The sequence below is a fragment of the Rhineura floridana genome, chromosome 21 (assembly GCF_030035675.1).
Source record: "Rhineura floridana isolate rRhiFlo1 chromosome 21, rRhiFlo1.hap2, whole genome shotgun sequence".
Taxonomy (NCBI): domain Eukaryota; kingdom Metazoa; phylum Chordata; class Lepidosauria; order Squamata; family Rhineuridae; genus Rhineura; species Rhineura floridana.
Window position 1 is genome coordinate 2,742,229 of NC_084500.1, and position 10,948 is coordinate 2,753,176.

A 10,948-nucleotide genomic window follows, 5' to 3' on the forward strand; every position below is an offset into this window, starting at 1 on the left:
CCGTTTTGGAGAGGTGCAAAGAGCTTCTCTCTGTGACCAAACGCTGCGGTGGCAAATGTGCCTTTTTTTTAACCCACTGATGGGGGGCGGGGGGGGGGGAAGGCCTGCACCATTTGCGGCCCTGTCTCTTTTCTGCTCTTTTAGATGTGTCAGCCATTTTCTGTGACCTTGTCCGAATAGCAGCCATATTGGATTGCCTAAGGCGAGGGTGGGGGAACTTTTTCAGCCCAACGGCTACATTCCTTTGTGGGCAACCTTACGGGGACCGCATACCAGGGGTGGGCGAAGCAGGGCATTTTTAAAGGAATTGTTACTTGGGTGTCCATTTTTTCATCCAAATGTCTTGCACATGGAAGCTTCTCTACCATGCACAAGCCCAGACATTTGGGTTGAGGTGAAAGTGGTTCAACCTAAAATAAAATAAATACAGCCTTGCAAATGCATTTACATAAATCACTAGCCTAGCAAAACTCTAGCCCGCCCACCCACCCGGAAATACATGAAGTAAAAAGTAAATTAAAATTAAAAACTGCTGCTTATGATCCACGCCTTGCTACAGCAGACTTCTTACGGGGGGGGAAAGAGCAAAGAGGTTTTTCAGAAAGACTGGTAGCTTGTAATAATAACCCTAAGAATTATTGTGTAATGTGCCCTTATGTTCTACTGTTTCCATTCAATTTCACTGAAATTTCACACCTCGAGCCAGTGTTTCGATGGCTTCCAATCTGAACTTGTGTTCTTGGCCCATTGATTAAATGTTACGTCCATTTGGGTCCGCTGGGTATCCAAAAGCTAGGACTGGGGGGTCCGTTTGGACACACAACTATTACGTTAAAAAGGCAGAGGCGAAAAAGGTGGCTGGAACAACTGATGTGACTCTTGATGATGCCAGAAGCCTAAAGCTGTTTGTTGGTGGTGGTGTTTCTTGTTAGTTGCTATTATTTGTTGCATTTGAAAAGCACCACACTGGTGAAGGGTGATCCACGTGGCACAGATTCCTGCCTGCTTCAAGCAATGAATCTTTTTTGGGGGAGGGAGAATGTCTCGAAAACACACAAAATAATTCACAGTAGCAATATATTTCCCCCTATTTGGGGGGTGTTGGTGCATGTGCAGATTTGATCCCTTTCATTTTAATCGCGTGTGAAATGGGCAGCTCTTTCGGGTGACGTCCTGGTGCTGGATCCCACTGGGGGTAAGACACACGTTTCAGGACCACAGAGAGCTCCGAGTGACCAACGCACACTGAACCCTTTTCTAAAGCCTCCGTGCCCCCCTGCCTCAGACTACCTCTCTCAGGCTCCACTCCCTTGTGGGGAACTTTAGACCAGGTCCTCCAAACTACCCCCTCGCCCTGGTACTACTTGAAAACTGCCGACGGGTCTTGGCAAAACACTGAATGATTTTGCTGCCTGTTGTGGCAATTGTCATGCACTGGGCCAGATGCGGTATAATTTTGAATTGTATTTTCACACGCCATGGCCACCTGCACTGATCATGGAGGAGAAGGCTATCAGTGGCTACTAGCCATGATGGCTGTGGTCTGCCTCCATAGTCAGAGGTGGTATGCCTCAGAAGTGCCGGGTCCAGTCGCGTTAGTCACAGCCACGCCTCCCTTGCTTTTTGCTGCTGCGTTAAGAACGAGATCGTTTTTAAACCTTCTCCCACAACAACAGATGTCCCTAGGAGCCAATCAGCATGCAAGGGGAGCGTGTTAGCTCCTGAGAAGAGTCTTCTTGGTGGTTGACTCATCTCCTTTCACTTTGATTGGCTCCAATCAGCAGGAAAGGACAAGGAAGCACGTTGGAAGACTCTTCTCAGTGACTAATGCACTCCCCTTTTATGCTGATTGTCTTTTAGGATGCTAGAGACATAGGGACCTTGCTGAAACCCTGCTCTGAAAAAAGTAAGGGGTCTAAGCTCCCCTGAGACCCTGGCAGGGTCCCTTCACCATAGTCATGCCATGCCTCCTCACAGTCACGGCCCCTTTTCCACTCCCCCTCTTCTCCCTTGCACTCCGTGCCACCTCTGAGTCGATACTCCACTGCAACAGACGTTCCCTAGGAGCCAACGAGCATGAAAGGGGATGGTATGTGTTAGCCACTGAGAAGAGTCTTCTCGACGGCTGACTTACTTCCTTTCACTCTGGCTCCAATCAGCACAAAAGGACAAGCACTCTTCTCAGTGGCTAGCACACACCCTTTCATGATTATCAGCTCCTACATAGGGACCTTGCTGGTACCCTGCTCCCCCCCCCCAAAAAAGGGGCCGATGACCACCCACAACCCCGGACTCCGACATCTTTGGGTATTCTTCCGAATACCAGTTTCTGGAAACTAGAGGAGGGGAGGGTTGCTGTTGCGCTTGGGTCCTGCTTGTGGGGTTCCCTCGTGGGCCACTGGCCGGATCCAGCAGGTTCTTCTTATATTAAGCTCATGGACCACAATTTGGGCACCCATGCTTTAGCTCCCTTAAGGACCAGCCCTCCGGCCTGCAGATGGGTGCTCCTCCTCCGTTCCACGCTCCTTCTGCCACTGCTTCTGGTCAGCACCGTAGGAGTCATTTGGCTTCTTGGGGTTTCAGGGACAGGGGTGCATGGGGCTCCTGGCTTCACAGGTCCCGGTGCTTAGTGAGGTTGCTTTTGGGGGTCCTGTCAGCTGCAGGCTCAGTGGCATCCCTGAATCTGGTCTGGGTCTTCACAGCCTCCGCAGCCTCCAAGGTGACATTCACACCACAGGATTAATCCACTTCATGTTCCACTTTATATCTCACTTTAAACAGGCATGGCTAGAGGTGAACCGGCGAAGCCTTAGCTGTCCCCCTCCTTAAAAGATGGAACATGTCAGTCTTTGTGACCCTGTGGAGTTTTTGCAATCAGGAGCAGGAGATTTTCTAACCCCCCCTCTCTCCCTCCCTCCCTGTCTCTCACACACTCACAACCTCCTCTTTCCATCCAAGCTGACTTCCCTGCATTGCAAAAGGAAGGCAAGGAAATCTAGGGGGTGGGGTGAGGGGATGCGAAGAGACAACTGCCCATGAAAAATAAAAATCCAGAAGAGAATATGAAGGAGAAATCCTTTTAACCTCCTTCGCCTCCCATTGCAAGTCTCCTCTACAGAATTTTTTTTACCTCCAAGTAGCCGCAGGGAAAAAAAACCCTCCAGTTCTCTGCAAAAATAAACAGATCAGAGCTTACACACACACACACACACCAAAAGCCCCTCCAAAACCTTCCGAGATCTGCACGGGAGTACTGAATGGAATATCTTTCCTCCTCTGCAACCAACAGGCACCCCCCCTTTTTCTCAAGGATTTGGGACCCACCACTGGAGACACCGTATTGGGGGGAGAGTGCCCTTGGCGTCCTCATCACCGCAAGGTAAAGGATGGGTTTGGGGGCTGAGGGATGGGGGCGCAGAGAGAGAGGTGGCAAAGGAGGGGAGCTCACCTTACAGCAGGCAGGATGATGGGTTATCCTTGGGGAGATGCAGCGAGGGTGTTGCACAGGTGAGGCGGCCCAGGTACCTGTCCTTTGCACTCAATGCAGTGCAGGAATTGTGGCCCGATACACAAAGTCAACACTGAACACCTAGATGGAGTTGGGTTCGTGTGTTTTTTTAATAGGATGTGGGGCGGGGGGGGGAGGGAGGGAGAGGAATCGTTCATTACTCTCCTTCTCTCATCAAGGCCAGGATCCTGGAGGATCTCTGTGGCCAAACACATGGTTTTGGGGTCCCCCACCCTGAGAGGAGAAGCCAGAGACGAGATCTGGCGGCGGCAGCTGCTGCTGGAATTTTGGGGACTGGGGGGGGGAGAGAGGTGCATTTGAAAGTCCCGTGACAGTGACTGGCTGCCTGATCTGCACCACGCAGAGGGAACTTGGCCCTCGCAGCAGGCTGGTTCGGTTGCCCTGGTATCAAGGCGGTGTTCAGATCTAAGCCTGCTGGCGGATCTAGGACTTGGTGTGGGTGTGTTTGAGGCTGGCCATGTTCACTGGGAGCGCAGACGCCAATTTTAACCCAGGGGGGCCTCCGGTTCTGCCTCTGTCACTCAAGGGCCACAGCGGCGCACCCCGAGCCAGCCCCCAAACTACCGGTTGCAATGAAGCAGATTCTGTCCGGGAGGCCCGCTGGGTCTCCCTGTGACCTCTTGCGCTGGTGCATGGCGCATCTGATCCCCTTCCTGTGCTGCCAGAGTTGCACCCCCAACATGCACTCCCTCCATGCACATGGCTGGCGCTGTGCCTCACGGTAGCTTGTTTGCAGATGGCATGCTCAGTGCACTGTCTATGGAGGGACATGCGCATGTATGCTCCCTGCCTGCATGTTGGGGGGTCAGATGTCGGAGGGTGGTGCAGATCACTGCCACAACGACATATCCATGGATATGTTCGCTCTTTGTTCGGGGGGGGGTCTGAGGTTGCCCGGTGCATGCAGTTTGGCACCCAGACTTGGGACCTATGTGAGTGGTAGGGGCCTTAGCTCATTGGCAGAGCACCTGTTTTGAATGTAGAAGGTCCCAATTCAATTCCTGTCACTCCCTGCCTGACATCCTGGAGAGCTGCTGCCAGTCCGTGTGAATGATATTGAGCTGAATGGATCAATGGTCTGACACTGTGGAAGGCAATTTCCTAATTAAGCGCATTTCATTTGGGATTCCCAGCAACTCGTGTCCAGAGGCAGTATACTGCCTCTGACAGTGGAGGGAGAACATAAGCCGTTGTGGCTAGAAGCCCTCTGCCAGCTCTTCCCATTGATAAGATTGAACATGACCCCTTTTTTATCTCCTTTAAGGCCTGCTGCAGTCTGGATTTGCTGTTCTGAGGGGTTATTTCTACATTAATTGGGGAGAGGCTGGCCCTGTGAGAATGCCCCCCCTTTTGGTAGGAGGTGGGTGTGTTGGCATTTCAATCTTCTCCAGCTGCGATTCTGCATCCCCCCCAAACATTTTTTTTAAAAAACACATTTTCCAATCAAACCAGGAATGCACATTTTGAAGCAAAATTCTGCCACCAAATACCCAACTTGATTGTCCTCTGAACATCATGAGCCTTCAGTCTGGCGTGCATGCGTGTTTTTACAAGGCCGCGCATGCTGGCTTCATATGCAGCTGCCATAGATCAGCTGATGAAATGTGGCTGTCTCCATTTGTGGGATCTCCTCTGCTCCTTGTGCGCATGGATGTATAGCCAGGCATGTGGCTGTCTTGTGATCCTCGCGTAGGCACACAAATGAATATACTGCTCTCTGCACCGATGCAAGCCCTCCAAAACTTTGGCTGCTTTACACACACGCACACCAAGCCAGCTTTCAGGTTGTGCTTCTTGATGTGGAGAGAACGGTCTCTGTGTTCTAGAGCAGCATGCCCCCTGAGTGCTGAATGCAAGTCAGAAACCAAGGGATGGCTGCTTGTTCATTTTTCTTCCCCCAACCTTCATACACATTCAGGTCCTTGTGACCAGCTGCCTTCCCCCTCCCCCCATCTGATTCCTGCAAATTATGTCAGCATCTGGGCAGCAATATGGGCCATGTTAAAAAGGACGCTGGCAACTTGATCTCAAAAAGCGAGGCTGGCCCTACACTTAGGCAGATTCTACTATCAAGTGGCAGACAGTGGTGTGGAGGAATGTGCATCATTCCCCTCTGTTAGAGATCAGACCTGTGTGCACAGCATAGCCTGTCCTGACACCCTTGAACAACCCTGCTCCCCTCGGCTGCTGTGGGCAATATTGTCCCACTGCTTGGGATAAAGTGAGATTCGGCTCACAGTCTAGTTGGCGTCTGTCGGCGGACATTGCGTGTGCATGTGTTATTTTGCCCTTTGCCTCAGGCTGGAAAAATGTCATGGGCCAGCTCTGTCCAAAAAAGGATATTGTAGCACTAAGGACGGTGCAGAAAAGAGGGGCTAAAATTACCGATAGGGATTAAAGCAATTTTGCTTTGCAAGAAGGCTTTGGGGCTCTTTCGTTTAAGAGGGGAAGGAGGATTAAGGGGTGCGCCCTCTAAGCAGTGAAGACCGGTTGCGCCGACACCAGCGGGGCAATGAATCCGCTCCAGGCTTTAGTCCATACTTCCAAGGAACTGTCCAAAGTGCTGAAGCCTATTCCAAAAGTAGGCCCATCACCTTGAAAGTTCAGACTGAAACCCAGAGAGGATTCACTGCCCCACTGGCATCGGAGCCACGGGCTACCAGTGCACATAGGGTTATAAAGGAGTGCATGATGGGAATGAGGAGGGCACAGATGACTTTGTCCTCCCTCCCTCTGTAATGCTGGGGCTTGGAGTCACTCAAAGAAGCTGCCCGGCTGCGGGTTCTGGACAAAATAACTTCTGCAACAACACATAATTAATGTATGGACACACACACGCACACAACAAATTGCACACAAATGCAAACAATTTTTAAAAACACTGTTCTGGACCGCTTTTCGGGATTCCTACACTGAGCAGGGGGTTGGATTCAATGGCCTTATAGGCCCCTTCCAACTCTACTATTCTATAATTCTATGATTATAGACAACCTCCTGAATAGGTGTACATGAGTGTCAGTAATAATAATGTATTTATTTATTTATTTATTATTTGATTTATATCCTGCCCTTCCTCCCAGCAGGAGTCCAGGGCAGCAAACAGAAGCGCTAAAAACACTTTAAAACATCATTTAAAAAAACCCCTTAAAATACATTAAAACAAAACAACGTTAAAACATTTTTTAAAAAGCTTTAAAAACATCTTTTTTAAAAAAAGGGTTAAAAATATTATTAAAGAAAACATATTAAAAGCAACTCTAAGCAATATGAAAAGCAATTCTAACACAGACGCAGACTGTAATATAATGATGATGATGATGATGATGATGATGATGAATATTATTATCTCTGTAATGCCCTTGTGTCCTTAGACATGCGTGGCTTAATCTTTGAGACAAGCCTTTGCCACTGGCCTTGATTGCTAAATGTACAGACAGAGGCCGTATACCTGCAGGAAACCCACTGCTGGGGGGAACAGACAGATAGGAAGGGCTGCGGGTTCCAACCCTGGCGTGTGGGCTCCCTGCAGACATCTGGTTGGTCACTGTGAGGATCCTGTAGAAGATGGACCCTCCTCGTAACCCAGCGGGGCCGTTCTTAGCTTGGACCAAAGTCTTTGTTGTTTCCACTTCCAGCCATCTTGGCACCGTTCATGACCTTGAATTGCTCGCTTTGGGGACTGCTAGCTTCCCATTTCCAAAGCCCTTGCTCTCGCTCGCTCTCCCTCCCTGCCTTCAGATCCGCCAGGTGGACCTTCCGCCTTTCCCTGAATGATGCCCCATTCTGGGTCTCATCCTATTGTGTCGGGAGTCTGGCAGAATCCCAAATCCCCTCGGAATCTTTTGCATCCTTTCTGTGTTTACGGCGCTTGCTCAGAGAGTGCCAAGTGCCAGCTTTGGCAGCAGAGTGTCAATGCAGACTTTCAAACTTAGGCGGTAACTGTTTGGGGAGATCTATTGCTGGGTTGTAAGAAGCGTCCTCTTGAAAAGCTACCGCTAGCTTGGCCATTTATGCACTACCAAAGGAGAGGAAATGAATCTCCCCAAAGAGGACACAGATTTGAATCAAATTTGCATGGGTTAATTTATACGCATAGAGGCAAGTTCAGAAAGGACTACATTTTCCATAGAGACATCACCGTCTCATCCTAGTGTGAAAGACTTCAGCCAGGGGAGCTGCGTATGGCTGCTCAATCTAGATGTGTATGGCTGGCTCAATCTACTCCCCTGGTGCTCCTTTTCAGCCTTTCCCTCCCTTGTCCTCCTCTTCTCCTTTTTTAGGGTGCTTCATCTTGAAACTGGACTAAAACTGGCTAGCCCTTCAAGCACAGGACTCCTTTAAATTGTCGGGAGTAACACACCGACACGTGTCAAAAGTGACCTGATTCTTCCTCTAAAGAAGGTTGGACTAGATGACCTTTGAGTACCTTTTCAAGGCTATGATTGAGTGCCCCCTGGCCATGGATTTCAAGGCTGACAGGTGTTTCCATGTCACTTAGAAGCCTTGCCTTGCCAACAAATGTCTACAGCAAGGCTGGGGAGCTTGTGGACCTCTCGAGGTTGCTGCACTCCAACTGCCATCACCTCTGACCATTGGGCGCTGTGGCTGATGGGAATTGGAGTCCAGGAGGATCTGGAGGGCTACAGAAGTTCCCCACCCCTGGGCTGTGGCAAGGATGGAGAGGTGTGTCGCCATCTAGTCTCGTCGTCCTAACTATGCAATGGGGAATTAAGGGTGGGTAAGTGTCCTCGGTCAAGAAAATCCCAGCTCTTAGACTCCGCCGTGGAAAGGAAGATTCTTGGAACAGCGGAGAGCAATAGATTTATGGTGGAGGGAAGACGAAGTGAAAGATCAGTTCATTTCTGTGGCCTCCTAAATTAACACATCACTTGACTTGATTACATCAGAAAGATCCATACCGGCAGATTACATTAAGGATACGCAGCGGTGCTGGAGCAGAGTTTAATTAACTTCAATCTGGTTTGCCTTTACTGGTAGGGGTGCAGCAGAGATGAGAGCGCGGGAGGTGACGTCTCGTCTTGTTCCCTGCCAATGCTGACTTTAACACCTGGAGTAACAGACAGAAAGCCTGCAGGTGAAGTTTTCCCTAAAGATGCAGGGAATTTAAAACCTGCCTAGTAGCTGTTAAAATAATGCAAACTCTGCTGGAAAGGAAGGAGAGTTCACTTCATGGCTTCGTCCAACTTTTCATGTGAAACTTTTATTTATTTCATAGTGGGATGGGGACCCTCTGACCTTCTAAAATGCTGTTGGACTACAACTCCCATTAGCCCCAGCCAGCATGGCCAATGGTCAGGGACAATGAGAGCTCTGGTCCTACACCATCTAGAGGGCCGCAGGATCCCCACCCCGATGTAATATATTTGCATCCCCCTTGTTAGGAGAATCTTCTGATAAAGTGTCAAACATCGCACATGGTGGGGTAGGGGGGAGATTCGATTCAGTTCACATTTCAGTCTGTACATTACTCAAAACTACACACACAAACATGTTTATTAGGAGACATTCACACTAAGATGCTGAAGCCGTTTCATGAGATTTTTTCTTTTAAAAAAATGCAAGTTATTGCAAAAATGCGGCAAACTGAATTTAATATTATAAAAATGAAAAATGGAGCGTTGACAGATCCTTCTATCCCTAACACATGGCAACCATACACAACCTGATTTAAAATGTTAGCCTTTTAAAACACCCCAAAAGTCTTAGAATTATAGACCTGTTACCTTTTTAGGAGCAGGGTCCCAGCCAGATCCCTATGTACGAGCCAGTCAGCATGAAAAAGGTGTTAGCCACTGAGAAGCGTTCTTTCATGCTGATTGGAGCCAATCAGAGTGAGAGGAGGTAAGTCAGCCATTGAGAAGACTCTTCTCAGTAGCTAACACACACCCTCCCCTTTCATGCTCATGGCCTCCTAGGGATGTCTGTTGTAACGGAGAGTTGACTCCGAGATGACACAGAGAGCAAGGGAGACGAGTGAAAGTGGAAAAGGGGACGTGGCTGTGATGGGGTGTGGCTTGGCTGTCATGAAGGGACCCTGCACTTCTGAATGTGCCACTGCGCTGCTGCCCAGCACAGATTGTAAGCGCAATAAAACAGCACCCACTACGTCAGCTGCCCACTCAGAACCACCCCACAAAAGTGGCAAAGAACATATGTGTCTTCAGGGACAATCTGTTCAACTTCCCAGGGGTGCCGTCCAGGGACAGATGAGAAATTCAGCTCAGTTAGGATCTTAGTGCCAATTTTATCTAATGGAATGGAAACACAGCCATCCCCCGAATTTCATACGGCACCAGATTTTGCGATCCTGTTATTCGACCAAATAATGTGCATGGGGAATGTGCGTTAGAAGCATGTGTCAGTGAAAACCACATACGCAACGCATTGTCTTTGGGCCTAGGTTCCTAAACATCTCCCCCACCAATGGACCGCTTGAAAATTGCTGTGGGCCTTGGGGGGGGGGATGATTTTTTTGCTTGTTGCAGCAACTGTAATGTACTGTGCTAGGATGCTGTGTGATGTTTAATTGTATTTGCATTGCTTTTTTTTAAAACTGTATTTTTCAGACTACAATTTTGCGTGCCATACAATTCAAACCATAATACGGTAAAATGCAAAGCAAGAGATACAGTAACAGAAGCAATACAAATGCAATTAAGAATCCACATGACTATTGAGTCTGGATGCGCCACAGGCCACCTGGATGAAGATCGTGGGCCCCCCGAGGTCCACTGACCACCGTTTGGGCGACCCCTGTCTCAGGGCAAGTGGCTTGCACAGATGTGCACATCCAGCAACACTGTGCGCGAAACTGTGTCTATGGGAAGACATTCAGATGGAAAGACGGGTAGATTTCCACGAGGGCTTTTCAAAGGAGAAAGGGGTCAGAGATGTGGAGAGGTGCCCTTCAGAAACGGAAAGGATGAAATCGAGAGATGTGCCTGTCCCGAGCAGACAGACACAGACAGGGCCTCGTATGCCGACCCTAAGGCATGGACAGAGCTTGGCAAAGTTACTTTTTTGAACTACAACTCCCATCCAGTGGCCATGCTGGCTGGAGCTGATGGGAGTTGTAGTTCAAAAAAGTAACTTTGCCAAGCTCTGGACATGGACAGGTTGGTGTAAATGATGGCAGCCCCTCCAAACAATCCAGCCCCAAAACCATTTAGGGTAGGGGTTGGGGGAAAACCTCAGGGTCAGGGGCCAAATGTGGCCCTCCAGGCCTATCTACCTGGCCCCCGGAACTCTCCCCGGCCCACATTCCTCACTGGCTCTGCTTTTCACCTTGAGTGTATGTTGTTGATGCTGCCTGGCTGGAATGTCCTCCTTGCTTGTCTGGAGACCTCTGAGGCCCACCTCCGGAGAAGTATCTAGCTACTTCCTGTTTGGACCAGGAGA